Consider the following 5817-nt stretch of genomic DNA (forward strand, 5'->3'; position numbering starts at 1 on the left):
AGGCTTCCCGCGGAGCAGGGAGCCCGAGGCAGGGATCGATCCCAGGACCCTGGGACCATGACCTGAGCCGAAGGCAGACGCTCAATGACTGAGCCACCCAGGCGCCCCCGTGACCCAAAGCTCTTTATCTTCCGAGGCTGACACAATACCTCAGTTCAGCTCTCCCAGAGCAAACCCAGCCCCAGCCCCAGCTCTTACGTAATGAAGCTTTGGGTAGACAGAGAGTGGGGGAGAGGCTCTTTCCAGAAACAATCTCTGATAAGAAACAGAGCAACTTCCAGCTCCAGGAGCCATTTGAAGATAGAGACCAAGTCTTACGTTTGAATTTCCGCCCAGTGCCTTGCCCAAAACAGGAGAAATGCCTTCTGGATGAAGACCTCTTAAAGTTTCCTCTCAGTCTCAGTGGGTCTCAACTCTGGCTACACATTAGAGCTTCTAAAACATCTGCCAGAGCCAGTTCCACACCAGAGCAGTTAAATCAGATTTTGTTCTTGTTTTTCTTGCTTTCCGGTTTCACAGTATCCTCAATATCATTCTTCCATCGCCCTCAATGGTGAGCTTCTGAGGGACGTTTCTTATGATGACCCTCAGTAGAGAACAGAGCTCAATCCCCGGCAGGATTCGGTTAACCGTGATGTCAACTCGATTGCCAGTTTGGGGCTTATCTAAGCGTCCATCAATTTGGTGTCTCTGTTTTAGTACATGTGTCGGCAAGCCCGCTTGCTCAACTATAGACCCCAACCATTAAAATCAGAAAGAGACAAGACGGCTTAATTCCTGCTCTCACTGAAACCCATGGTTCTTATTTCTCATTGCACTTTCTTGAGGCGTTGAAGATGTTTTGCAAATACCGGAACATTCCAATTGCCAGGTCGGGAAAGCCCCCATAGCAATGGAATGCCTAGAAGACCACTCCCCCCCCATAGGTCCCCTTCCCTGCCCATGATCACATGCTGAACACAACCCTACCACCCTCACCAGGGATCACTGGCTCTCTGCCTGCTTTGTTGCACCTGCCCCAGCTGCCAGCACCCGAAATAAATCTCTCCCTTTCTCTTTTCCAAAAACCTTGTCTCTTGAGTTATTGGCTTGAGACAGGTCTATCTGAGTTTGGTCGGCAACAGCGTTGTCAAACCCAGCAGGGAGCTATGCTTTCGATTTGTCCAGCCCCCCCGTCCCGGGTTCTCCCGGGCAGGTGGCCTTGGCCGTGCCAGGGCTCACCCGCTCATTTCCCGGGTTAGCGCCCGTTCCAGATCGTTGGGTAACACGTACGCATAGAAAGCATAAACCCCAAAAAGCAAAAGTTGTACAGTGAAAAGGAAGTCAGCTTCCCACTTTGGATCCAGAGGCCACCAGCTTATGTTTTCTCCTGGACAACACACACGTATACTCCTAATAGAGATGTGTCTTAGATGATAGAACTCTGGTGTGCTTTTGGTGTGCTGTATATGGTTCTAGAAAGGAAGATACATTTAGGATATGCTGCACTCTGTCTACATCACCGTGCGTATTTGTGTAGTAAAAGCTCTGTTTCTCAAACTTATTTGAACTCAGAACTCTTCTTTGGGGGAGATTCTTTTTTTTTCTTAAGGTTTTTTATTTATTCATTTGAGAGTGAGAGAGAGCACAGGCAGGGGGGAGGAGCAGAGGGAGAGCGAAGAGCAGGCTCCCCCCCCCCCCCCCCCCCCCCCCGAGCAGGGAGCCCGATGCAGGTGGGACTCCATCCCAGGACCCTGGGATCATGACCTGAGCCAAAGGCAGCCGCTTAACCGACAGCCACCCAGGCGCCCTTGGGGGAGATTCTTAAAGACAACATCCAGTACTGGCATTTTCTGACACTGCATAGAGACGAATGCTCATGGGGCAGGGTCATATTTGATAAATTAGCCAGCGTGTCTTCACTCCTGGTCATTCCTGGGCCTTCGTGACTTTTCCCCTAGGAGGGCATAAGCTGTAGCATTCTGGGCTCACAACCCCAGAGAAAGGAGGGGAACAGCCGCACAAAAATGTCCATTCTGGATTTCTGGCTTTCAGATTACATCTTTGAGACAAAAGCATGAGAGATAAAGCTTTTGAGTTTCAAAAGTCAAAGCCCCAAGGGACTCAGGGCAGACAGTTTATGGCAGAAATCATAGATTTGGGTGAATGCAAGGGAGTAATTTTTTCCCTGCCCTGGAGAAAAAAGTCAGGGGAGCAGAGAGAGATGAGGCACTGGTGAGTGCCCCCGAGAAGGGGAGGAGGTCACAGAATACCCAAGTAATTTTGAAAACCTAAAAGCAAAAGGACCTGTCCGCTCTTCCCCGTGGCTGACGGAAACCAATCCCCACGGTGAAATCCCAAGTCCAGGACAGCACAAAGTGTTTTAGTTGGAACTGAGTTCTGAGGCTATGGGTAGACTCTCCACGATAAAGAATTTATACACTTTGAAATTTCTCTTTCTTTTTTTTTTTTAAGATTTTATTTATTTATTTGACAGAGAGAGACACAGCGAGAGAGGGAACACAAGCAGGGGGAGTGGAAGAGGGAGAAGCCCGTTCCCCATTGAGCAGGGAGCCCAATGCGGGGCTCAATCCCAGGACCCTGGGACCATGACCTGAGCCAAAGGCAGACACTTAACGACTGAGCCACCCCTGCGCCCCAAAATTTTTCTTTTTTTAAAACAAATTTAAGTTCCCGTGTAGTTAACATACAATGTTACTTTAGTTTCAGGTGTACAACATAGTGATCCAGCATTTCCATACATCGCCTGGTGCTCATCACTGACAAGCGCCTCCTTAGTCCCATTCACCTGTTTCCCCCATGCCCCACCTCCTCCCCCTGGTAACCATCAGATTGTTCTCTACAGGTAAGAGTCTGTTTCTTGGTTCATCTCTCTGGATTCTTTTCTTTCCCCTTTGCTCATTTGTTTTGTTTCTTAAATTCCACATATGAGTGAAGTCATATGGAATTTGTCTTTCTCTGACTGACTTATTTCACTTAGCATCACCTCTAGATCCATCCATAAAAATATGGAACACTTCATGAATTTGCGTGCCATTCTGGCTCAGGTACTGTGCTAATCTTCTCTATATCATTTCCAGTTTTTAGTAGATCAAAGCAAGCACTGAAAATTCTTTCTTTTGTTTTTTTAAAGATTTCATTTATTTGAGAGAGAGAGAGAGAGAGCACAAGAGCAGGGTGAGGGGCAGAGGGAGAAGCAGATTCCCCGCTGAGCAGGGAGCCCGATGCGGGGCTCAATCTCGGGACCCCGGGATCATGACCTGAGCCAAAGGCAGGTCCTTAACCCACTGAACCACCCAGGCGCCCCTGAAATTTACTTCTCTTTAAAGTAGAAGTCCAGGTTGGCTGTCCAGGGCTGGAGGTGTGCTCCACACTAGGAAGAATCCAGGCTCCTCTGCATTGCTGCTTGGTCTCCCATGGCCTCAACATCAGAGTTCAAGTTCTGGGCGGCAAGGAGGAAGAGACAGTGACAAAGCAAAGAGAACCCACATGCTGTTTCCTGAGAAAGGGCTACGGATGCTCCTGCATCACAGTCACTTAACAGGAGCTTAGGCACCTGTTATTATGGGTTGAACGATGTCCCTCAAAAAGCAGTTGAAGTCCTAATCCCCATACCTGTGAGTATGACCTCATTTGGAAATAAGATCTTTGCAGATATAATCAGGTTCAGATGATGTCATTAAGGTTGGGCCCTAATCCAACATGACCCATGGCCTTCTAAGAAGAGAGAGAGACACAGACACTGGGAGACACGTAGGGAGAAGACAGCATGTGAGGGGGGCAGACATTCCTCTACAAGCCAAGAAACTCACGGAATGTCAGCCCCCAGCGGCAGAAGCTGGAAGAGGCGAGGAGGGTTCCTCTCCTGGAGGCTCCAGAGAGAGAGATGGTCCTGTGACACCTTGATTTCAGAGCTCTGGCTTCTAGAACTGTAACACAATAAAGTTCTGTTGTTTGAAGCCACCCAGTCTGTGGGACAAAGTGGACAATAGGGAGCCACTGTGGCTTCTGAGTGGGACAATGACATGAGGAAAGTTGTTCTAAAGAGACTCTCTCCCCATTGTGTCGTTACAATACTTACCGACTGATACAGGAGCTAGCAGGGGCCGGATCTTGAAGGACCTTGAATGGCAGGCTTCGGAGTCCTCCGAGGATGGAAAATACCCACCATGAGGTTCCGTCATTTACTCTGTGAGAGGATCCTGAGACAAGGTCATGTGGCCATCAGCAGACCTTTCCAGGCTCCTGCAGTCCGTGTCTTATGTAAATGAGCCAAAGATGGCCTCCATGTATCAGTCCCTAGGCTGTTCATTCCTTCACTGTGGGCTGAGACCCATCAGCTCAAAACCCCCCCCCCAGGGCAAAACTCAAATTTTCACACAACCACTTATTTAAAAAGTAGCTCAAACAAGCAGATTTTTAACCATTTAGAGCCTGCCTGCTTTGCATACCTTGCAAGGCACAGCTCACCCCATGTCTGCAAGCCAGAGATAAGATAGAGTCTGATAAGTTATAAGACCGCGAGCTGCCCTTTGACTCAGGCACTCCCCCACCCCCATGCTGCTGAGCAAGAGTAGCTAGACCTGTAAGCCCCCTCTTTGAGTCCCACATTCCTGGGGGTTCCCTTGCCTCCCTCTCCTGGATGGTGGCTCCTTCAGCTCACTTGAAGCTTCTGATGGTCTCAGGCCGTGAGGGACTTCCCCTGGAGTGTAATCTTGTTCAAGCCCAACTTTGTTAAAGCTTGTGCGTGACTGCCCCTCATGGTCATATGTTTTTCCTTGGCCAGCCCCCAAATCCCTCGAACCTCGACACCGTACCCCTCTTACTCCCTCCTGAGACCGCAGCTCAGAATAGGACAGTGGCTCGAACCCAGGTCCTATTCCTCCTGGGTGAACCTCTGATCAGAGACCAAAGGGGAGAGAACGTATTGGGGCAGAGGGAATGGATACTACCCAGGGGCCTGGAGAGTTGGCCCTGAGGCCTCAGTCCTTAGCATGAGGGAAGGGCAGTTTTGGGGATATGGTTGGGATGCCATCAAGAAAGGATACATTCCTTAGTGAAACGCCGGACTGTGAAAAACACTTAAATGCGAAATCTTAAAAAAAAAAAAAGTCAAATTCATAGAAACACAGAGTTGAAAAGTGGTTGACAGAAGCTGAGGTGTGGGGGAAATAGGGATGGTAAAGGGGTATAAACTTTCAGCTATGAGATGAATAAGGTCTGAGGAGCTGATGTAAAACACGGTAACCATAGTTGAAAACACTGTATTGTATAACTGAAATTTGCTGAGAGTAGATGGTAAATGTTCTCATAAAAAGGAGAAGGAGAAGAAAGAAAGATAAACATGTGAGGTGATGAATATGTTAATTAACTAGATGGGGGGAATCCTTCCACAATGTATACATAACAAATCACTGCGATGTACCTTCAAACATCTTTTTTTTTTAAAGATTTTATTTATTTATTTGTCAGAGAGAGAGTGTGTGGGTGGGCGAGAGCAAGCACAAGCAGGGGGGAGCGGCAGGCAGAGGGAGAAGCAGGCTCCCTGGTAAGTGGGGAGCCCGATGCGGGGGGTCAATCCCAGGACCCTGGGATCATGACCTGAGCCGAAGGCAGACGCTTAACCAACTGAGCCACCCAGGCGTCCCAACGCTTCAAATATCTTATAATTGTATATGCCAATTATACCTCAACAAAGTTGAATTTTTTTTTAAGAAGGGGAGCGTTACCCTCTTTTAGGGCCATGTCTGGTCATGATCTCTTCCCTGCATCCAGCACAAATGATGATTCTCAGGGCAGAGTCTGGGGTCTAGCATC

At 48.5% G+C, this 5817-nt stretch overlaps 1 non-coding gene across 1 annotated transcript; it reads right to left on the bottom strand.

The window, feature by feature from the left end:
- Positions 1–3002: 3002 nt before the first annotated feature.
- LOC112809816 (U6 spliceosomal RNA) lies at positions 3003–3108 on the bottom strand. Its single transcript, XR_003204660.1, has one exon. It is a non-coding gene; the product is annotated as a U6 spliceosomal RNA (small nuclear RNA).
- Between the last annotated feature and the right edge of the window lie 2709 nt (positions 3109–5817).

Source organism: Callorhinus ursinus, unplaced genomic scaffold, assembly GCF_003265705.2.
Source record: "Callorhinus ursinus isolate GAN/ISIS: 27379988/994484 unplaced genomic scaffold, GSC_fseal_2.0 scaffold73, whole genome shotgun sequence".
Lineage (NCBI taxonomy): Eukaryota > Metazoa > Chordata > Mammalia > Carnivora > Otariidae > Callorhinus > Callorhinus ursinus.